Here is a 24,127-nt window from a genome sequence, read left to right as displayed (position 1 = left end):
GTGTCTAGGAATGGAAGAATCTGCCTCTTTCACCTTCTCATTCTTCCAGTCTTAAGTTCAATTCTCCACATTCCCACATCACTGTGATTTTTTGCAAGTCCTTATGAAAATTCGTCAGCATTTTAATGTGGATTTTTCCTAATACACACCTTTGCAAAGCCTAACATGGCACATTTTTGTTTGTTATTTTCACCAATATGTGCATTTACATGCACGCTTTATGCCAGTGCATGCATTTTTGTATGCATGACTTGGCTGGAGAACTGCCAGTTTCAAAGGGTGGCTGCGTTCGGCCCACGGTTTGTGTTGGAAAGTGCAAATGAGGTCAGATTGCCTTGAAATGTGAAGCAAATCGGATTTCTCCCCCATTCCTCCCCTGTCTTTCAACTTGAGCACCCAAGGTGGCGACATCAAGAACAGAGTCTATAATTTTTTTAAAAATTAATTTTTATTAAACACAGAGCGGACTTCACTTTGGAAAGACGACAAAAAAAATAAGAATGTAGAACTCAGATCATTCATTCATTTGTCCTAGATTAAAAATATGAATGTCTAAAGTAACGCCCAACCTTTAGCTCAGAGGTGGGAAATCCTTTTCAGCAGGGCTGGCACCAGACTGCAGTGGGCCCTTGAAGGCGGTGGCAACGCCGCAGCACTGCCGACGCCACTGGGGCAAGGCTTAGATAGGCGCGGCCACGTCAGTGAAGTAGCATGCTATGCACACACCCCTGCCATCACCCAAGAAGGCAGTGGGAGTGTATTGATGCCCCTGCTGCCATCTTGGGTGATGGCAAGTATGTGCATGCAGCGCAATGATGTGGTGACGCAGGAAGTGGTGCGGCTAGCTGGCGGTGTGAGTGGGGGTGTTGCCTGGGAGAGTGGCTCTCACTCTGCAGTCCACACCAGCATTAGGAGTGGGACACATGCTCTGTAACCTGACACTAGCGTGGATCGCAGAGCAGGAGCTAACCACAGGGGCCCCCAGCCAGTGCCCAACTTGGCTGCCCACTAGTGCCGGGCCTGCTTTTCTGTCAGAGGGCCACATTCCCTTGTAATGCCACGTTCCAGGGCCCACGTGCTAGTGGTGGGTGTGGCCAGTCAGAAACAAAAACAAGTTTCTAGACCTTATGATTGGCAAGATACACTTGTTGAGAATCTGTGGCTGCTGAACTCTCAGGGATTTTGTTATGTCTCCTCGCCCATTAGACACACCCAATCCTTCACTTCCTGAAAACATTCTTGGACAAGACACACGTTTTCTTGCATCCACACATTACAAATTCATGCAGATACCCGAGGCAGCCTGGAAAACTGGCCCCCGGTTAAGTACTCACCAGAGCTGCCCGTTGCAGGGCGTCAAGCTGCACCATATTTCACAGGAGTTGGTTCTAGAGAGAGCTTTTAGTGCCCAGACTCAGCTTATTATTGAAGGTTTTGGGGCTACATACTCACCAGTCGTTTAAAGCCCATTAAAAGCACATCCTCCCCCCCCACGAATTCTAAGAACTATAGTTTACCCCTCACAGACCTACAATTCCCAGCACCCCTGAGCATATGAAAAGTTTTATATATATATATCACTGGGTCATCACAAATGGGAACTAGAAAAGGGGCTACAGAATAACCTCTGGGCAGGCTTTTTCCCAGCCGCCTTTTGTTTCAGAAATTGAAATCTGGGTCTTTGTGGAACTGAGTTGAACTTGGATATGCCCATTTTGAGTGCCCACCTTGTAACTCTGGGAACACCACTGCAAAGTTGTTTTGGCTCGTTTGTGTGGTTTGGTTGAGAGAGGCTCCCTCTTATCTTCATTAAATATGCTCAAGGTATCACTGGTATTGACCTACTGTAACTATGAGGCTTTTAATTAGTTCATTAAGTCAATCACTTAAGTGGCTGTTGGAACTTTCTATCACGTTACAGCCCAAAGTGTAAATATATAGCATGCACACCCCAACACTGCAAGTGGTGAGTCTGTCATAAACATAGATTCTGGGGCTGTTCCCTCTCACCTAGAAGCAGGGCTAAGGTTGCCAACTTTCCTCCCTTGGCCTTGCTCCTATGCCTTTAGTGTCAAATCTGACCTGCAGAAGCTTTTTTTTCTACTGGCAGACAGACAAGGGAGCGGTAAAGCTTCCTCCAGCTCAGTGCCTTTGGTTCAGGCTCCTGTTACAACGCACAGGAGCTGGGACAAAAAAAAAAGGTGGCGATCCAATTGGAGAGGGGCCATCACTCAACGATAGAGCGTCAGTTTTGGATGCAGAAGGTCTCTAGTTCAATCCCTGACATCTCTAGGTAGGCCAGGAAAAACTCCTGGTCAATGACCAGCCATACAAATACAAGTATTTAAATGCAGAAAGGTAGAAGAATTGCATATGAACAAATAGAGTGAATTATACAGCTTGTATATAAACAAACTTCAATAAAATAAAATCTAGTATACTAAAGTTAAGATGCATTAACCATCTGTTTCCTTACGGTACATGCTAAGACACAAAATTTTGCCCCTTGAAACATTATTTCATTTCTCAAATCTGAGAGAAGGAGGTCTAAAATGTGTAAGATCTACCTGACAAATGTTTTAAAACTGGAGCAATATAAAAGGAACGAATGTCCTCATAATATGTACAGTGTAACAGGCCATGAGTGATTGATTCAGCCTCACCCGACTGACATGGGCAGATGCGTTGGGAATAAAGAATGCGCAAGTCTCTCCCCTCCAACAAGGCTGACGGTAAAGAATAATGAGCTAGTTGGATCAAGGGCCTGTCTCAGTACAAAGCAGCTTTCTATGTTCCTATGTCTTAAGCAAAGGGCCCCGGCTCATTGGTAGAGCATCTACCTAATGGTATCTGCAAGTAGGGCTGGAAGACTTGCTGCCAGTCAGTGTTGACAATACTGAGCTGGGTGGACCAACGGTCTGACTCAGCATAAGAGAGCTCCCCATGCACTATGCTAACCCTACCTACCTGTCCACAACTCACCATCCCTCCTGTTGTTACGCCCTGTGGACACTCCTCTGCTGTTGCTGCCTAATCTGCAGAGATTTTGCCGCCGAAGCTTTTCCTGGCGTGGAAACAAAGGGGAACCGCACAAAAGCAAGCAAGCAGTCTCAACATCACCCTCCTCTCCTTGAAGTCAGGGGCTTTCAGCAGCTTGCAAAGTCCTCCTGGTTTCCTAGAAGTGTCCAGAACCAGTGCAGGACGATAGCAGAGGCCCATCTCATTCCCGGGAAGAGCCGGATTCCTTTTGCTTTGGCTCCGGAGAAGGCGATGCTCAGCATGCAGCATTTCTGCAGCAGTATTCTCGCTGATTGCTTCCTCGATTGCGCCGCACAACAACCAGCTAAGACACTGCCAGAGAAACACTCACAGAAAACGGCTCGGCGGCGCTGGGCTAGAGGAGAGAACCTTGCTCTGTCCGTCGCGCCCTCCTTTCTTGATGATAAAAGCCCTGGGAACAATAAGAAAATACAGGCAGGCACAGTATGAGAAGTTTTGCTCAAAGAGGACTAGAAGGTTGATTCCACGGCAAGAATCGACACCCGAGGCAGGGGGGTTGTGGTTGGTTTTGTTTTGTTTTGCAGGGCCTTGGCCCAGGGCACCCTTGGGATGCATCTGCATTGCAGATTGAATATGGCTTGACAGAATAACGATAATGTGGTTTTAGCCAGAGGCGGGTAGTTCTCATGCCAGTAACTTGGAATCGCAAATGGTAAGAGGAGGTGTTGCGCTCAGGTGGGCTTCCCATGTGGGGCATCTGCTGTGAAAACAGGACACTGGAGTAGATGGGCAGGTGTTTTTTAGGTTCTTACTATCCTCCCTCTCTCTTCAGCAGGGCCAGCTCTACCGACACAAACCCACCCGTACGCTATGCTCAACATCCAAGGCCCTCCTCCAGGTGCCTACTCCGAGGGAAGCTCGGAGGATAGCAACAAGGGAGAGAGCCTTCTCAGTGGTGGCTCCCAAATTATGGAATGATCTTTCTGACGAGGTACACCTGGCGCCCAACTCTGTTATCTTTTCAGCACCAGGACTTTCCTCTTCTCCCAGGCATTTTAACAGCATTTGAATACCATGTGTTTTTTAATTTGCCTATTGGTTTTTATGGGTTTTAATTTGGTATGGTTTAAATTTGTATATTTGTTTTTAATGCTCTTAATTGTTGTAAACCACCCAGAGAGCTTCGGCTATGGGGTGGTATATAAATGCAATCAATTAATTAATTAATTAATAAAGGGTGGGGAAGCTGTGGCCCTTCAGACATTGTTGGACTCCAACGCCCATCAACCTCCGCAGCCAACATGGCCCTTTTGCGAGGGACAATGGAGGCTGGAGTCCAGCAACATCTGGAAGGCCACAGCTTCCCCTGCCTTGCATTTGGCAGAGAGAAGCAGCAGGGGCTGGGGAGCTGCAGTGAGGTGACGGAGGAAGGACCTGTGTGTGTGCCATCTGCCTGGCATGGCCAAAGCTAGCCCACTGCCATCAGGCACGGTGGAGGGCTCTGTCCTATCCCCAAACAATGCCAACTGTCACTCTTGTCACATTCTGGATGCTGGGGGTCAAGAGTGGGGAAAGCTTTCCAGCGCAAGGGCCGTGTTCCCTTCTGGGCAACCTCCTGAGGGCCACATGGCAGCAGTGGGCAGGGCCAGAGGCAAATGTAGGCGGAGCAACAAACAAGTTTTACCTTGGCGCAGTAGGGGTGGATTCTGCACACACTCGCACACCCTTCTCCATCCAAATTGCAAGGGGCTGGATCAGAATTCGAAGATGTGTCCTAGCCAGGCAAAAACCACTCAGGGTACGAAGCAAGGGCCAGTGAGGGGTGTGGCCTCCAAAGGCCAGATCGAAGGACCTGGAGCAGGTGGGGGCTGTCTGAGGGAAGACTGGGGTTGGTGGAGAAAGTATGATCGGTTGACACTCCCCCCACTCCACCAGCCGTATTCATCTTCCTGGCATCAATCATTGCACGGCGATGGGGCGATATTTTCCAGCTCCACCCTTTTTTCTCCCCAAACAGGCTGCACCGTGGGATGACAGGAGGTGGGACAAGGGTGCCCAGTGATTCATTCGAGACTCACAGAATTCGCCTTGGTTCAGGCACGCAGCTGCGCTGGCAGGAAAAAGGGGAACTCCACAGGCATCGAAGGGCCGTGGTGCAGTGGCAGAGCACCTGCTTGGCATGCAGAAAGCCACGGGTTCAATCCCCTCTGTCACCAAGTAGGGCTGGAAATGTCCCTGGCTGAAAGTCTGGAAAGCCACTGCCAGTCAGCGTAGACAAAACTGAGCTAGATGGACCAGTGAGCTGACTGGGCATAAGGCAGGTCCCGGGGTTCATTAACAGCATCCTTAACTCAGTGGCAGAGCACCTGTTTGGCCTCTAGAAGGTCCCAGGTTCAATCCCTGGCGTCTTCAGGTAGGACTAGGAAAGAACTCTGAAAAGTTGCTGCTGGTCAGTGTCGACAATACTGAGCTAGATGGACCAATGGTCTGACTCCATTGGGGATGGGAAGATCTCTCAATTTCGGTTCTCTCAGTTTCTCATTTTTCTCATGTTAAATTCAGTCCTCTACATTTCTGCGGCAATCTGCAATTTTTTTTAAAAACCCTCATGAAAATTCTCCACCATTTTAGTGCAAATTTCTCCAAATAAACACATTTTTGTAGGCAGTTTTGATAAAGATACACATTTTCGCAAGCAATATCTCATCATATCGTGCCTTTTTGCATGTTATTTTCACTCATATATTCATTTTTATGCACACTTTCCCCTAATACATGCAGTTTTTGTAAATATTGTGTGCATCTTTGACATTGTGTAGTTGGCGAACTGCATCCCCAAATCCTAATCAATGCGCATTTCGAAGGATGGCTGTGTTTTGGTTCTCATATTGCTTCAGAAAGTGCGAATTTGATACATTCTGCTTGAAATGCGAACTGAACCGAAATTCTCACCCATCCCTAGACTCCGTACAAGTCAGCCTTCTATATTCTTGTGTCTTAGGAAAGGGCCACAACTCAGGGGCAGAGCACCTGCTTGGCCTGCAGAAGGACCCAATGGCATCTCCAGGGAGGGGCTGGGAATGTCTGAAAATCTTGGAGAGGTTCTGCCAGTCAGTGCAGGTGACACTGAGCTAGATGGACCAGTCGTCTGGCTCGGTATAAGACGCCTCCCTACACGTGAAAGGATAATGCCACTTCAGGGCTTCAAGAAGAAAAAAGGCACAGACAGCATGTACGAGGCAGCAGGAGATTTCGGGGCGGGCTGCTGAGCAAGGCGTCTTTGGCACGAGAGCGGAAGAAAGCCACTGTGCCGTCCTCCCATCCCAAGGCACCCAAAACCCAGCCCCATCATGGGGAAGGGCCGTAGCTCACTGGTGGAGCATCTGTTTGGCGTGCGGAAGGTCCCACGTTCAACTCCCGGCATCTCCAAACAGGACTTGGAAAAACTCCCTGCCTGAAACTCTGGAGAACCCCTGCCAGTCAGTGTAAGTAATATTGAACTAGGAGGCAGTTCTCCAAACCCAAACATGTTGGAATAGACTGGGGGGGAAACAGTCTTTTTCTATGTCCCGTCCTATGATTGATGATGATGGACTGCCTTTAAGTCGATCTCGACTTATGGCGACCCTACAAAGAGGGTTTTCATGGTAAGTGTTATTCAGAGGGGGTTCACCATTGCCTCCCTCTGAAGCTGAGAGGCAGTGACTGGCCCAAGGTCACCCAGTGAGTTTCGTGGCTGTGTGGGGATTTGAACCCTAATCTTCCAGGTCGTAGTCCAGCACCTTAACCACTACACCACACTGGCTGAAAGCTACCCAAATGTGCCTTTAGGAGGCATAAGGTTGACTCAAATGAAGTTCTACTCAGAGTAGACCCACCAAAAGTAATGAACCTAAGTTAGTCACATCCAGAGGTCGTTTACTCTGGGTTGGATTAGGACTGAATACACACAACCCGTACGAGCTTGCAAAATGGAAAGAAACAGAGAAGGAAAAGCAGTCTATTTACCCGTTCCGTAAACCTCTGCAGGACTAGCACCTTCCTTCCTCTTTGGCAGTCAGCAGGACAAAGCTGCCTAGGCTCTCAACCCGCCTAGAGCAGGAGGCATTCTCTCCTCCTCCATCTGGGTGGAGCCCCCACAGTTAGCACTTTAACCCAGTGTTGACACACGCAACTCACACACCCCTTGTGCCCAAAAGGCAGGCTGGCCCGCCTGAGCAGAGGGAATTCAGGAGATTCCACGCAGCGCCGGCCACACCTGGATGGACGCCTCTGCATGAGGGAAGGGAGGGTGGGTGGGGAGAAGTCTCGGCTGTGAAAGCATTCCTTTGCCTTTCTAAAACGTGAAAACAGGAAGGAAGAGAAAGGGGAGAGAAAGAGGGGGGGGGGAGATTAGAATGAGTCATCTCGGCCCATAAAAACGGACAGAGAAAGTTTCGAAGCAAAATGGAATGTGGACACTTCACACACACACCCTTTGCCCTCCATGCACGCCCTTCTACCCCATTCTTAAAATTTCCCTCCCTCTCTTTCTCAAACCTGGCTATTCTGCGCTCACACAGGCCAAACTCCACTCCCTGAAAAATCTCATTTAAACAAACAAGGTGCTAGTCCCTATGGCTCTCTCCCCAGTGCTGTTTTTATGTCATTTAGTTACTGGTTTTAAGATTATTTTTACTCAGTGTGAGTGTGCGTTTAGATTTATCTTGTAAATCGCCTTGTGAACCTTTTGTTCAAACAAGGCGGGGATTTAAAAATAACTAGGGTAAGCCAGTGGGCAAATCCATGCCCCTTATGAAAAGAGAAGGAGGGCAGGTTGGCTATAATACTCACCCATCCATCACTCAGAGCTTGCCCGACTTTTCGAGGAGGAGGTTTAATCCCTGCACCGGCTCAACCAGGTGGGCCGGCTCGCAGAGGTGTCAATTTTCAGAGGAGTTGCTTCTCCAGCGCAGGTGGGTGGGGTGGATGGGAAACGGATGCTAAGAGATGGGACTGCGCAAAGGGCAACTCACACGCCCTGAAAACACACACAGCTTCAGGCCTGAGACACAGCAGATTGAACAACCCAGGTTGACAGTGACCTCCAAAAGCGCCACAAGAGTTATGCAACTTTCCTAAAAGCCACTGACCAGCTTAGGCATTCTCAAACCCTTTGCTGAGGCAGGTTAGCACGAGAAATGTCCCATGAGAATGGACTCACTGACAGTTGTCCATGCATTGGTAACCTCAAGGCTGGATTACTGCAATGAGCTCTCTGCGGGGGCTACCCTTAAGGTGGGTCTGGAGGCTGCAGCTGCTGCAGAATGTGGCAGCTGAGTTGCTTGTGGAAAGCAAACTACTGCCAGCATAGAACATGTTCCTTGCAGAATTGACACTGGCTCCCAAACGGCTATTAGGCCAAGTTCATAGTGATGGTACTAACCTATAGGGCCCTGTAACAGCTCAGGACCAGGTTACTTGAGAGGTTGCTTGACCCTTGATTTACCCAGTAGGTCACTGCAGTCTGAAGGAGAGTGAAATCCCCAAAATATCAGCAACTCAGAGCAGAGCTACCCCCGGTCTGTGTAAGAGCATCTGTGTTGAGCTATGACAGGGCCTGCTATGCGCACTTCCCAGAAAAAATTGAAGGCATTTTTGGTCCAGCAGGCTTTCCCAGCTGGATGAATGGGTCTCTGTCATGGGAGTCTCCTTTTATCATTTTTTCAAGTCATTTTTTCACTGTCATTTTCTGTGCTGTTTTTAACTGTTTTTAATCTGTTTTTATTTAATTGTGTACGCCTTGAGGCATATATGCAGAAGGTGATATTATTGTTGTTGTTGTTTGAGGCTTCTGCATGAGGCCAAAATGCCTGCCTACCAAAAGAGGCTCCCTGTTGCATCCCTGCCTGATTTACTGTCCTGGGTCTGCTTCCAGTGCCCCAGGGTGCAGTTCATTTTGTTGTCTCTCTCTATAAGGCATACTCAGATCACTCTCAAGGTTATGATGCAGTGATGTGTCACAGCAAGTATTGCATTAGAAGAAGCATTCTCATCCCTGCCCATTCTCTACTCTGCAGGAGGGAATGCGTCTTCAGAAACAAAGCTTGTCATCAGCAGTTTCTGTAAGTACTTGTATTAAAAAAATTTTTTTAAAAATCTGCTGCCCAATTAATCAGGGCCCCCTTTTTGAGGCAATCAAAACGTTTTCAGTCAACATTGCAGCCCTAGGGGGTGGTTTTGTGAGATGTTGCATTAATGTATTTACTTCCTTTGAATTCAGGATAAATATTGATCTCTTTTTACTGTGGCTTTAAAAATAACAAAAACAATCAGGTTTTATTTATCTCCCAGCTATATATTAGGGATATTGGAGAAATTTAGTTCAGATTGCATTTTAATGCAAACCTTCCTAATTTGGACTTCCCAAAACAACATGTGAATCAAAATGCGGCTGTCCTTTAGAATTCGCATGTCTCCGAATTTTGCAATGCACTTCTCTGACCCCAAAATGTGTCTGTTACGGGAAAGTGTGTATAAAAATGAATATATTAGCAAAATAACATACAAAAATTCATTATATTATGGAAAACTGGGGGAAATGTATTTATTAGGTAAGATTGCACTTAGGAAAAATTAAAATGCTGACAAATTTTTGTGAGGACTTTTAAAAAAACAACACAGATTTAAAAAAAACCAATCAGAAATGCTGTGAACTGAACTGAAATTTGGAAAAAAGAGAAAGTGAAACTGACAGTTCTGTCCATCCCTATTTGTACAAAATCCATCCATAAATGACACATAATTACCTATTCGCCAAATATTATTTCAAAAACTTATTCCAACCATTGCTATAAAACGATACACTAGCAAAGGGTTTTTCCCTTTAAAGACACTGTGTGAAAACCATAACTTTGGCTAATTCTATTTTTTTTTAAATAATGCATTTCACAGAATGCTCAGGACCGAGGTAAGTTGGGAAGGGTCATAGCTCAGTGGCAGAGCACATACCATCTGTGCGCAAGCCCCAGGTTCAACCCCTGACATCTCCAGTTAAAAAGATCTCAAGCGGTAGATGATGGGAAAGGCCTCACTCTGCTTGAACTCTGGAAAACCACTGCTAGCCTAGAGTTGACAGTACTGGACTAAATGAACAAATAGTCTAGCTCTGTATAAGGCAACTTCCTACATTCCTAGATGCCATGGTGGCAGATCCAGATGTTCCAGCCCAGATCTTCTGTAATCACTAAGAAAGAAAGAGACTGAGGGTCCTATTCTAGCTGCAAGTGTCGCACGTGGAGAGGACTGCATAACCCTCTCCTGCTGCAACCGGTCCCTCCCCTGAGACGCTTTCCTCCTAAAAACAGGAAATGAGCTCATCTGGGGAAAAGGCACGTTAGGTGAGGAGTTGCTCAGTACGTAAACTGCAGCCGACAGGAAGGTCCTGAGTTCCTCCTCCTCCCCCCCCTTGCTCTCCGCTGTTAAAATCTGAGAGCTCCCACCCACATCTTTCTAACTGAGGTTCAAACACACATGAATACTCTGTCTAGATTTTGGTCCACAGTTCAAAGCTGAAGGCTGCCTGCAAACCAGCCTAGGGGGCTATATATTCATTCAGCAGCAAGAATCACACTGGAAATTTAGCCCAAACGATGATTATTAGGTTGTATCAAACCAAATCCTGCTCAGAGAAGACACGTTGCAATTAATGGACCCAAGTTAGTCCCGCACATTAACTTCGATGGGTCTACTCTGAGTAAACTAGCACTGACTGCACCCCCATCATTCTTAGTAGTAGTATTCTATCACATTTGTCAGTTGCTTTCTACAGAAGAAAAAGTCTCAAAGCGACTTAGCAAGATAAAATGTAATGAATACAAGCAATCTGCAACCAGGAAAAAAAAATTAAACCATGAACAATACAAAAACCTGCTCATCCAATAACCTATTCATAGGGACAAGTCCTACCCACCTACTGGGCCCATTTCAAGATTTTGGATGCCCTTAGGGAAAATTTGTAGGAAACTCCTTTAAGTGGTGCTGGAAGGGTGGTCTAACAAATCCCGCAACCCCAACCCCACACTTTAGTTCAACCATCCTTCCCCTTTTGCTCCCATTCACTCAGTTCCAGAACCACTTGCTCACAGGCATGGAGGAGAAATTTGATTCATTTTGCATTTAAAGCTGAATCTATCAAATTCGCACTTTCCAAAACACAGCCATCCTTTGAAATGTGCACTTATCTGAATTTTGCAATGCAGTCCTCCAACCACCCAGTGTTTACAAAAACGCATCTGTTAGGGGAACTGCATAGATATGAATATATTAGTGAAACTAACGTACAGAAATGCATTATATTGGGAGAGACTGCTTGCAAAAATGTCCATGTTAGTCAAAACTGCAGACCAAAATGTCTTCATCAGGAGAAATTGCCACAAAAATGCTGAAGAATTTCCACAAGGATTTTTTAAAAAATTGCAGATTGGTGCAGAAATGCTATGGAGAACTGAATTTAAGATTGGAAAAAATGAGAAACCCAGAGAATCTAAATTGACAGATCCTTGCATCCCTAGCACACATCCTACATGCAAAGCATATGGCATCCCCACAAGAATTATGGGTGCAGGGAATTTTAGTTTGGTGAAGGGTAAACTCCAGTTCACAGGATTCTTTGGGGGAAGCCATGCGTTTTAAATGGATGGTGTGTATGTGCCTCCAGTGCTATGAAAGACCCTCACATATACACCTGACCAGTTCGCTGTTTTGATCTTTTGGGGAGACCCATCAAAAAGTTAAAATGGCCGGGTAGTTAGTTTGGTGGGCCTCTTAGGGGCCTCTGGTCCCTGACATTTGCCCAGCCTGGCCGGCCCTAGCACCAGCTATGCAGCCCAAGATAATTTATAATAGGTTGCAGAGAGTTTACAAACCTTCTCTCTGACCCCCCTCCACCACCCCCCAGAACATGGTACATAACAAACAATAATTGGTGAATGTATTGTACTTATTCCATGGTATTCATGAACTAAATTCACACACACACACACCCTGTGCATTGCAGATTAATAATTTTGAAGAATATATACATTCTACCTCCACACATACATATGAAGTGTGTGTACCTGAAGTGAAAGGAAAACACTGAGATTCCTCTTCAAAATCTTGGTGCACCAGAATGGGGCTTGTGAAGCTGCGATCCAAAACGGCCTTGGTCTTCCCCCATCTCTTGAAGTGTGTCAAACGAACAAGTCTGGGCAAGCCCAGACAAAATCATTTTCTGAGGCTTCCCTCCTGCCAGCATTCAGCAGTCTGACTGAGAAAGCTGTCTGAAAGGATCACAAGCAGCCTATCATTCTCCAAGCTGATCTTTCTACTGGTGCAGGAGCACGCAAGTTTTCTGTCTGCACAGCATTCTTCATCAGGAGGAAAGGAACGCGGATGCTTCAACTTTGTATCATTTTAATTCGAGAGAACAACTCAAATCCCACCGTGCTCATAAACTCACATAGCGGCTTTATGAGAGTGACCCACTCTTATTCTCTTAAAAAAAATACCACACACACACAAATTGACAATTGGGGAAAATAATCATACTGTTCTAACTTGCAGTGTTGTTATTAGGGATGGAAAGATCTATCAATTTCGGTTCTCTCCGTTTCTCGATTTTCTAATGTTCAATTCAGTCCTCTACATTCCTGCAGCAATCTGCGATTAAAAAAAAAATCATCATGAAAATTCTCCACCATTTTAGTGCAAATTTCTCCAAATAAGCACATTTTCGTAGGCAGTTTTGACAAAGATACACATTTTTGCAAGCCATTTCTCATCATATCATGCCTTTCTGCATGTTATTTTCACTCATGTATTCATTTTTATGCACACTTTCCCCTAATATATGCATTTTTGTAAATATTGTTGAGTTGGCAAACTGCATCCCAAAATTCTAATAAATGCAAATTTCGAAGGATGGCTATGTTTCGCTTCTCATGCTGTTTCGGAAAGTGCGAATTTGACACATTCTGCTTGAAATAATAGCTGAATTGAAATTCTCACCCATCCCTAGTCGTTATAAGAATTGCTGAAACAACAGCCTGATGCGGATCTAGTCCTGGGCAAATTAGTAATGCATGACTACTGGTGCCTTTGGGTGGAGGATGCACCATGCACATCAGAAAACTCTTCAGCCAGTTAAAGAAGGCCCAGCTGAATACTGTGATGTGCATCAATGTCTGTATTGGCTACATGCATGGAAGATTGCCTCTGTCGTCATCATTGGCTGTATCCCATGCTAGCCCTACTCAGAATAGACCCACTGAAGTTAATGCATATGACTAATCTTGGTTCATTCATTTCAGTGGGTTTCCTCTGAGTAGTACTTAATTGGATACAACCTTTGGGCCTTGAGATGTTGCTAAAGTACAGCTCCCATTTTCCTGGCCATTGGCTATGCATGCTGGGGGTTGATGGGAGTTGCAGTTCAGCAGCACTGGAAGGGCCAAAGGTTCCCCATGCCTGCCATAAATAATAATAATGATAATGAGTTGTAGTAAGAGTTGTAGTACATAGAAATCCTAACACAAGCTAATATCGACAACTTCCAATAGGGTGTATGTTCCAAGCATGATCAATTCCCAAAGCAGAAGCACTTTCATTAGAAGAAATTGATCATCCTTGAAACAGCCCTGTCTGGAGCTACTAAAAATATTTTCATGCTGTGCGGCTTCCAGAGGATGAATATTCATTGAGCCAAATCCACGATGCTGTTGGAGTGGTTTCACAAATGACCCTGTTTTCAATACTGCTTACACCTGCAAACGTTTGGAGTCGGTACCACTGCTTCATTTCCAGTTGGTCCATATCCAGTAACTTCCTGCTGAAATGCTATAACTTTTTATACCACAAATGTTTTGGTTTATACTTTTGTCCCACTTTTGTTACGCTATAGCTCCTCCGGACAGCAATAATGCATTATCCAGCAGAGCAAAAATAGAGACTGCTTTTGTGTAATATTCATATGTATGTTTAAATATATATTGGAATCATTCGATATTCTATTGCTGTACTTTTGTTCTGTAATGATTTGCTTTGCTTTTCATTTTACTTATGTACATGGTTCAGAGATTTATTGCTTAATCATGTTACTTAAAATGTGTATTATTATTATAAAATGTATTGAATGTGGAATTTGTATTTTTATAAAATGCATATCAAATTTTACTGTAAATTCTTTGAGATTTCTTGAACTATAAAGTGGCATGTGTTTATTATTGTTGTTGTTCTAGTTGTTGCTGTTGTTATTATTATTATTATTATTACCAGCATCACAAAACAAACTAAAGCAGAATAAATTCACCACTAATGTGCTATTATTGTATGAAGAACATGTTGCAGAATACACCTGCAATTAAAGACTAGTCTGTAGGGGCCCCTAAATGTGCAAGCTTTAGAGTTACACAGGCCCTTGAGTAATGCTATGCTCATCTGTGGGTTCCTGCAAGCATAAAGGTGCAAGGCCACAGGCAATGGGGTATCTAAATTTCTCTTGGGCATTCCAGACTGTGGCTGAAGCACATAGTAGAGAAGGGCACTGAGACTGTGCCAAAAGGAGGAGAGGAGACTATGTGTAGACAGAAATGTTTCATTCCAATTCAGCTGACTGGCAGTAGGTTCAGCGCACATGAAAAACTCTGTTCTAGGGTGGGAAGCATCAATCAGTTTTGGTTGTCTCAGCTTCTAATTTTTCCAATCTTAAATTCAGTTCTCCTCATTTCTGCACCAATTTGCAATTTTTAAAAAAAATCCCCATGAAAATTCTTCAGCATTTTAGTGCATATTTCTCCTCTTAAACACATTTTTGTAGGCAGTTTTGCCTAATGTACACTTGTTTGCAAGCAGTTTTCTCTTGACAGAACGCGTGTTTGTATGTTATTGCCGTGAATATATTCTTTTGTAGGCACACTTTCCCCTAATATATTTTTGTAAGCACTGCTTGACTGGAGAACTACATTGCAAAATTCGGATAAATGCAACTATTGAAGGATGGCTGCATCTCAGTTCTCATATTGTTTGGGAAAGTGCAAATTTGATCGATTCGGCTTTAAATGCAAACGGAATTGAATTTCTCCCCTGTTCAGGCGATGCGTAACCAATGGGCGGAATGCTCTGCTGCAAGGTACACTGAAAGTTGCTAGCTTAAATGACTTCAGAAAAAGAGCTGGGCACATTTGTAGAGAATTGCTCCACAATTGCTAGATGAAACCTCCATGTTCAACAGCAGTATACCCCTAAAGAACAAACACTAGTGATAAGCAGCCATCATCTTCGTGGCCTGTTTCTCAGAGGCACCGGAAAGAGGATGAGGGTGTCAACAAAAACCTTGGCCTGATCCAGCCAGCCTTGTCGTATATCCTGTTTACACGCTATGCACGGCTTAAAGATAATTTGGGTGAGAGGGGCGGCTTACCTCGCAGGAACAAAATGCAAGCTGCCATTTTCAGCAGTCCTTCGTGGTAGAGACTCAAGTAATTGGGAAAAACCCAAGTGACAAGCAAGATGGGCATGCTGCAGCGATGACATCACAAACCACAAGCCCAGACGACCACATTCAACCCCACACAAGCTGTTTCGTTCATCTGCATCCATAACTGTTGCCTTTCTGACACACACACACACACACACACACACACACATATTATCTCCCTGACCCAACCTTCCTCCCAGTTCCTGCTTCTCCTAAATCTTGCTCCAACTGGAAAGACAAAAACGATGCTATCCGGCACGTGCCCCTTGCTCTTACTCGACCAAAAAGGGAGGGGGAAGAGAGAGATCACTGCAATGCACATGAATAAAAGATTCAAGATATGCCTGTCTGGCTCCTCTCTCCAGTTTCAGTCTCTAGTGATGTTTGGATTCAAAAATATTGTTAATAAAAAGCCCATCGTTCCAGTTTTGTTTTGTTTTTTAAAGGCACTGGCCATGATCTGCTAAAGTCATTGGGATCCCCCACTGCTCATGTTAATACTTTTAAGAACTGCAAGCAAAAGGGCCATTTAACATGCAGGTAAACGGGCCGAAGATCCCATGGAAATCAACAAGATGGGCATTCCACATGGAAGCGTGGGCTTCTTTACCCAGAATAAAGGGCCATTGAGTTTGATGGGTCCGACGTCCTTGCAGCGGTGCTTCAAAGAGCAGCCTTGAGCAGACCTCTCTGGTGGCCACGAGCATAAGAACATCGAAAACTGCCGAATACTGAATCAGGCCATTGCTCCATCTAGCTCAGTACTGTCTACACTGACTGGCAGTGGCTCTCCAGGATTTCAGGAAGGGTTCTCTTCTGGCGCTACCTGGTAGTGCTGAGGACCAAACCTGGGACCTTCTGCCTGCAAGCCATTAACTCTACTACTGAACTATGGCTCTTTTCCAAGAAGAACCAGTAGCCCATCTAGTCCAATAGCCTGTTCTCACAGTGGCCGAGCAGATGCACTAACAGGTCCTGAGCGCAAGAGCACTCTCCCCTCCTGCATTTTCCAGCAACTGGTAGACGGAAGCAGACTGACTCTGATCATGGTCCGAACTCTCATGATTTGAGTCCTCGCCAATTCTCATAATCTGAGTGCCTGCTCTTGTGATTTTTCCAGCAGTCTCTGAAACCCCACAAGGCTTCCTTTCTTTCTTTTTTTTAAATGAAAGTCTATTCAAGCTCCTAGACCACTTGGATGAAGGAACCTCGTCAGTAAAGCAGCAGTGGAATGTGTCCTAAAAAGATCTCCATTGCAGGCAAAGGCCTGCACACACACACACACAAATACACTGTTGCCCTCTTGGCTGTGAGTGGGGACTGAGAGTTTGAGTCCAAAATGCGTGTGTGTGTGTGCAAAAATGAGTGGTCCCACTCGAGAGATTCGGAGACATGTACAAATGAATGAGCCTACCATCTGGCTCTGTAGAGACGACTGGAACATTTTTTTCCTGGAAGTCTTGAAAACAAAACAAAAAGCAGTCTCACCCAGTTGAGCTTTTGGTAAGCCATAAATTTTAAACGCTAATGGAGTCCTGAGTGTCATTGTAACTTATCCTGACACTAATTTTTTCCTGCAGTAATCAAACTCCACTCTCCTGAGCCTGGACCAGGGAACTCACAAGACGAGCCATCACTTTCCAAAGGACAGAGTGAAATCCTCGACATTTAAATGCAGAATGCAGGTAGCAATAAACACTGAAGCAATATAAAATCCCCTTCCGAACCATAACTCAAATCATTCAGAAAATGGAAATTCTATTTATATACACAGCAATCGGTTTCAGCTTTCCGGCAGCAGAGGTGATAGCAACTATCAGCTCTCTTTTTGACAGTGAATTTTACTACCCACTTAGTTTGAGGCAACTTACTCCCAGGTAATAACACCTCGGAGTAACAGGGTTTCACAGCCTTCAGATGATCCCCATTCATCCCTAGGATAGAATTATTTTGACTCTAGAAATAGTCACACTCTAGAAATATATATATGTGTGTGTGTGTGTGGTGTATACACACACACATATTTACACACACATTCTGAATCTGTCAATATATATTCATTGGTCTCTGTGTGTGATGAAGATTTAATTTCAGAACAGTAATGGGGTGCAGGAAAATAAATATGAAATAAAATTAGTTCCATCTACAAGCCAGTTAAGTCATTGCACTCACTGAAATCCAGGCGCTGAGTCGCACGAATCGGCTTTAGAATCCCAAAGGATTTCAGTTTTCAGTGGGGTCCAAAAGAGCCCTGTGCAGAGGCAGAGATGGGGGGATGTCCAGCTGTTGGAGAGTCCACAAAAGCCACATTAAAGCCGTGGCAAGGAGATGTCTTTCCTTTTTTTGGAGAGAAAGAGAGGGAAATGGAGGTGGATAACCTTTGCCCATTTTTTTTTACACCTGGCAAACGGTGGAATAAAAAGAAAAAGAGAGAGAGAGATTACTTACCTGCTGTCAGGGTTCAAAGGAGAGCCCTGGATGGAGGAAGCCAGCCGGCTGGCTTGCTTGAAAGTTGACTGCAGTGTCTTCTTCTTCTCAGTCTCCACACAATGACATTGTTCAGGATCTCTGGCAGAGCAAACTGCTCAGCTCAGCAGACTTCCCCCACAGTGCCGCAACACAGAGCTGCAGGAGTTCTGCATATTAGCATGTGCTAGGGGACTCTTAAAGGGGAATGCAACCCTCTCAGAGAAGCCCTAAAGGCAAACACGGGAGAAGGAGGCAAGGGGAGGAGAGGGGGGGAGAGAGAAAGAAATTAATTAATTAAAAGGAGCGCTATTGGCGGTCGCAGACTCAAGGGCGCATGAGAGCATCGGCAAGGTCATCTGGACCCTTTCCCCTTCATCTCGCACTGTCTGTCTCTTGTCCTACTGATGGAGAGATATTTTGGTGTTTGTGTGCGTGTGTGTGTTGGAGATGCTCACTGGGACCACGGTTTGAATAGCGAGCTCAATGTATGCGCTTCACCTGCGCATGGCCTTGTTGGAACATAGGAGGCCGTGCATAGGTGACAGTACTGCAGTGCTCCTGAGCAATCCCCTGGTCCGATGAGGCCCATGTGCAGGAAACATTCCCGGCTGACCGCACACCTTTTAGTATTATCAAGCCACTGAACACTTTAAAACCACTACATGCAACTTTGTCATCATCAAAAAACACTCCTCCAGTGGCTTCAGGGAGATTTTTCCCCAGTCCCATTTGTCTGCACAATGGCCCTGCAAAGTAGGCCAGTGTTAGCCCCATTTTTACAGATTTCTTTTCCCTTCAGAGAATGAGAAACCTCACCACAGTTTTAAAAAAAACTTGCCACAATGGAGTCCCTTTCAGAGGTGGGATTGGAGCCCCAAGCCAAACCCAGAATACCTGGTTACCTTACCTGCAGACTGGCCTTGCTAGTGATGTTGCTTCCTGGGGATTTTTAAAGAGCTTCCATCTGAAGAGAGCGACCACCAGGGAAAAATGGCACCCATAAGGCCATGAGTTTTGTAAAAATGAATAGGGTTTTCATGGTAAGTGGTATTCAGAGGGGGTTTACCATTGCCTTCCTCTGAGGCTGAGAGGCAGTGACTGGCCCAACGTCGCCCAGTGAGCTTCATGGCTGTGTGGGGATTCGAACCCTGGTCTCCCAGGTCATAGTCCAACACTCTAACCACTACACCACACTGGCTCTCATGGGTTTTGTAGAATGATCATTAAAAAAAAGACTGGCCAACAATACTGATTCTATTTGTGCCTTATCCTAGCACATTAACAACAACAACAACAACAATTTTGATACTTCATGCCTCGAAAGCTCCTAGGGCATTCATAAATACAAAAAAGGCAGCCTGAATGAAAGCCAGTGTGGTGTAGTGGTTAGAGTGTCAGACTAGGATGGGGGAGACCCAGGTTCAAATCCTCACTGGGCCATGAAGTGCAGTCGGTGACCTTGGGCCAGTTGCTCTCTTGCAACATGGTCCAACTCCGAGGGTTGTTGTGAGGAGGGAACAGACAGGACAGCAACGTTATGGGTATTGGGGATATTTAGTAACACACACGCATTTGAATGTATCTAACGAATTCCTTTTGAAACAGTCGGAGGTGCAAAGTTGCATGCTTTAACTGTGTGTAAATACATACCAGTCTGTTGGAAATAATGCATTTATCAACAGAATGCTTTCGAACCGGGGCCAGCCAAAAGATCCCTTCCCTAATTCAGAGTGAAACTCTATGTCTGGTTTCTATAGAGCAGACGCTAGGTCTGGCAGTTAAGGTAGCGGTGGCTGGTGCCTTTCAAGACTGGTAGGGCGGAATGGAGGCAGCCCAAACAGTAGGTGGAAACAGAGCCAGTGATTGGCTGAGCCAGAGCCAGTGATTGGCCAAGCCTGCTCGTCCTCCTCCCTGCTGAGTTCTACAAGGGCTTAGATTAAAGAGGAGGAAGCTGATAGCCAGGGTCACCCTGCCCCTGCACTGGTTGTAAGAAAGAAGACAGACCAGTGGGGGCTTGGTGAGAGCAGACTGAGGTTGGCAGGGCAGTGCCCCCACATGCCCTGATGGGCCAGCCTCCACTGCCTTAGCTCCCTCTAAACCCCCCTCCATTTTAGCACACAGAAAATTTCGGATTTGGGGATGAGTCTTCGGCATACAAGTTTAGTAAATATATTTCCTTTACTTAACAGAGCTTAATTAAACATTACAGAAGAGAAAATGAATAAAATTAATCCATAACAAAGAAACATTATAAAACACAATTGCTGTTATTATAATTCTAAAATATTGATGCAGAGCTGAGAAACCCGATTAAATCATAATTACCTGAATCAGCAAGGCTATCTAGGACGCAAGCAAAGGTGATGAAGGCCTCTCAGAAAGAAGAGCCCCAAACGCTCACGGAAAAGGATGTTTATATTAAGTGTTTTCCTTTGAAGAAGATAAGTTTATGATGCATCCCTAAACTTAGTTGCTAACTTTCTCCATTATCAAAGAAAAACAAAACTACATTCCATAAAATATCCAGCTGCATGAAAGACTTCGCTAACTCATGTGCCAAGGTAAGATACATTGCAACTTCTGCAATAATTTTGATTAAACATAGTCTACTATCATCAAAGTGAAATAATTTCAGCTGCATCTAATAGAACTGCATCAAATAAAAACAATTGCTATTTTATTATCATAACCCGAATTCTATTATAATTCACATCTGAGCATAGTAAACTTATCAGCGTTAAAAACAACCTTCAGGTTGAGCACAGTTTGTAGTCTATGAATGTTGCAAACGGATTGTTTGAGTCTGGGCAATTCAAATATTTCTTTTTATAACAGGAGACACGGGTGAATTGGTTCAAGACAGACAATGGGGAGTAGTGATATGCCAGTCTGGTTTGAAAGTCTGGTCTGTCTCCGAACGACATTGCAAAAATAGAAAGATGTCTTTTATTCCCAGTATAGTAATATTAGTTGAGCTGCATTAGGTAAGGAAAAGCATGAGTTAAAGAAACAGCTATGGGGCCTGGCCCAATGTCTCTGGAACCAGTCAAACTGGGTACAGAACCACACAGGACTATTACTCCTGGAGTGGTAGATCTTCAGAAAGAGGACATGGGCAGAATTAAGGGTGGAGAAGGAAAGAGCTCTGAATAAACACTAAGAGGCTTGAAGTAAAAGCAAGCCAGGTATAAAGCTTCCGCCAGAACCAAAGTCTGTCTACACTCACACAAGATGAGTGTGTTTTTTAAAAAACAAAAACAAAACCACATTGAAGCATTTAAATCAACATTTATGTGATCTGCATGCCAAAGACACAGATCATGATTTACATGTAACAATTGCATTTTAAATTTATTCAAACATGGTGCTCCCCAAACCAATGCAATGTTAGAACAAGGGCAATTAAATAAGTCTCTGTGGATGAATGGAATGGGTTTTAATTCGGGTAAATAACTGAATACATCTACATATCTCAGCAGATGAATGAAAGAAATTCTGAAGAGTGCATAAGCATTATTTATTTGTTTCCAAGTGGGTGCCCACCTCACAACAGGCATAAGCTTCAAAGAGGCATACCTGACTGTATCTAAGAGACAGCAGGGTGAATGGCTCTTCTAAGGTGCTAAAAGAGGCATTTGTGTGTTTGTGTTTGTGTGTGTGAGAGAGAGACTTGACTATATGTACACATTTTTGTTTGCAATTTCCCCCAACTTTGCATGTTATTTTCACTAATATATTCATTTTTATGTACACTTCCCCCTAACAGATGCATTTTGTAAAGAGTCTTCACTTGGAGAAGTGCATCGCAAAATTTGATAAGTGCACATTTCAAAGGATGGCTGTGTTTAAATGAAAAGTGAATCAAATTTATTTCCTGACCCCCATACCTACTGCTAGCTGAACAAAAATGTCAACAGTAGATCTACGTATGCATAACTTTCCATGGAGATAGATATCCCCCTTGCTTCTTTCAGCAAGTCTTCTAAGCGGAGATTTTTTTATCCCAGGGTATGTGTCTTGGATGTGAAACTGGTTTTATACAGGTAATTGTTTTAACTCTTTTATATGTGCAATTGTTTTCACTGTTTTTATATATGCAGTAGTTTTATATATTTCTTTATTGCACTGTGATATTGCTTGAAGATGCTTCATGGGAATTAAACTAAATTAAACTAATACCAATACTAATATTTTACCTTGGCAACCGATTTTCTTTTGCAAACTGTTGGGAAAAGGCTAATGACTTAAAGACAAAATCAGCCCAGCATTTGGGCTAGTTATTTGGGTGCAGGATAGGCCCCATAGCACACGGGACTCTGCCCTCTAACTAGGGATGGGGGAGAAATTCAATTCAGGTCACATTTAAAGCCAAATTTATCATATTTGCACTTTCCAAAACAATATGAGAACCAAAACACATGTATCCTTTAAAATGTGCACTTATCCACATTTTGCAATGCGGCTCTCCAGCCCAGCAATGTTTACAAAAATGCATATATTAAGGGAAAAGTGTGCATAAAAAATGAGTACATTAGTGAAAATAGCTCGCAAAAATGCATTAGGAGATGTTGCTTCCAAAATTTGTACATTAGTCAAAACAATATATATGGAAAATGGAAATGGACTGCCTTCAAGTCAATTCCGACTTATGGCGACCCTATGAACAGGGTTTTCATGGTAAGTGGCGTTCAGAGGTGGTTTACCATTGCCTTCCTCTGAAGATCAGAGGCAGTGACTGGCCCAAGGTCACCCAAGGAGCTTCATGGCTATGTGGGGATTCAAACCCTGGTCTCCCAGGTCATAGTCCAACACACTAACCACTACGCCACACTGGCTCTCAAAACTATATATAAAAATGTGCATATTAGGAGAAATTCCCACCAAGAGTGCAGGACACGGAATAATGGGCTCAAGTTGCAGGAAGCCAGATTTTGACTGGACATCAGGAAAAACTGTCTAACTGTTAGAGCCACACGACAATGGGACCAATTACCTAGCAAGGTAGTGGGCTCTCCAACACTGGAGGCATTCAAGAGGCAGCTGGACAGCCATCTGTTGGGAATGCTTTGATTTGGATTCCTGCATTTATTTATTTATTTATTTTATTTTATTTTATTAAGCTTATATACCGCCCGACTAGCAACAGCTCTCTGGGCGGTGAACATTAAAAATACAATAAAAATAACACAATACAGTATATCACAATACAAAACTGTACAAAAAACTACAGTCTAAAATCAAAATATAATAATTTAGAATTAACAGGAATTAAAATGCCTCAGAGAAGAGAAAGGTTTTAACCTGGCGCCAAAAAGATGATAGTGTCGGCGCCAGGCGCACCTCCTCGGGGAGACCATTCCATAGTTCGGGGCCACCACTGAGAAGGCCCTAGATCTTGTCACCACTCTCCGGGCTTCCCTATGAGTCGGAACCCGGAGGAGGGCCTTCGTAGTAGACCGTAGTGTACGGGCCGGTTCATATCGGGAGAGGCGTTCCGACAGATATCGTGGTCCCGTGCCATATAAGGCTTTATAGGTAAGTACCAACACTTTGAATCTGGCCCGGAAGCATATTGGAAGCCAGTGCAAACGGGCTAGCACAGGTGTTATATGCTCAGACTGCTTAGTTCTTGTTAGCAGTCTGGCCGCCGCATTTTGCACTAGCTGTAGCTTCCGAATCGTCTTCAAAGGTAGCCCTACGTAAAGCGCATTGCAGTAGTCCAGACGCGAGGTTACCATAACATGTACCACTGATGTGAGGTCCTCCTTACTCAGATAGGGACGTAGCTGGGCTACCAACCGAAGTTGGTAGAACGCATTCCGGGCCACCGAGGCTACATGAGCCTCAAGTGTGAGGGAAGAGTCTAAGATGACTCCCAGACTACGCACCTGTTCCTTTAGGGGGAGTGTAACCCCATCCAGGACAGGGTATATATCCACCATCCGATCAGAGAAAGCATCCACCAACAGCATCTCAGTCTTGTCAGGATTGAGTCTCAGTTTGTTAGTTCTCATCCAGTCCATTGTCGCAGCCAGGCAACGGTTCAGCACGTCGACTGCCTCACCTGAAGAAGATGTAAAGGAGAAGTAGAGCTGCGTGTCATCAGCATACTGATGACAACGCACTCCAAAACTCCTGATGACCGCCCCCAGCGGCTTCATA

The 24,127-nt window shown here is 44.6% G+C and overlaps 1 long non-coding RNA gene across 1 annotated transcript; it reads right to left on the bottom strand.

Moving 5' to 3' along the window:
* Window positions 1-461: 461 nt before the first annotated feature.
* On the bottom strand, window positions 462-7,199 carry LOC133372391 (uncharacterized). The gene is made up of 3 exons (XR_009759486.1): window positions 7,009-7,199; window positions 4,685-5,584; window positions 462-3,451 (listed from the first exon to the last, which is right to left on the bottom strand). It is a non-coding gene; the product is annotated as an uncharacterized LOC133372391 (long non-coding RNA).
* Window positions 7,200-24,127: the final 16,928 nt, after the last annotated feature.

This window comes from Rhineura floridana, chromosome 18 (assembly GCF_030035675.1).
Source record: "Rhineura floridana isolate rRhiFlo1 chromosome 18, rRhiFlo1.hap2, whole genome shotgun sequence".
In the NCBI taxonomy this organism is placed as follows: Eukaryota; Metazoa; Chordata; class Lepidosauria; order Squamata; family Rhineuridae; genus Rhineura; species Rhineura floridana.
This window is presented reverse-complemented; position numbering and strand designations above follow the sequence as displayed.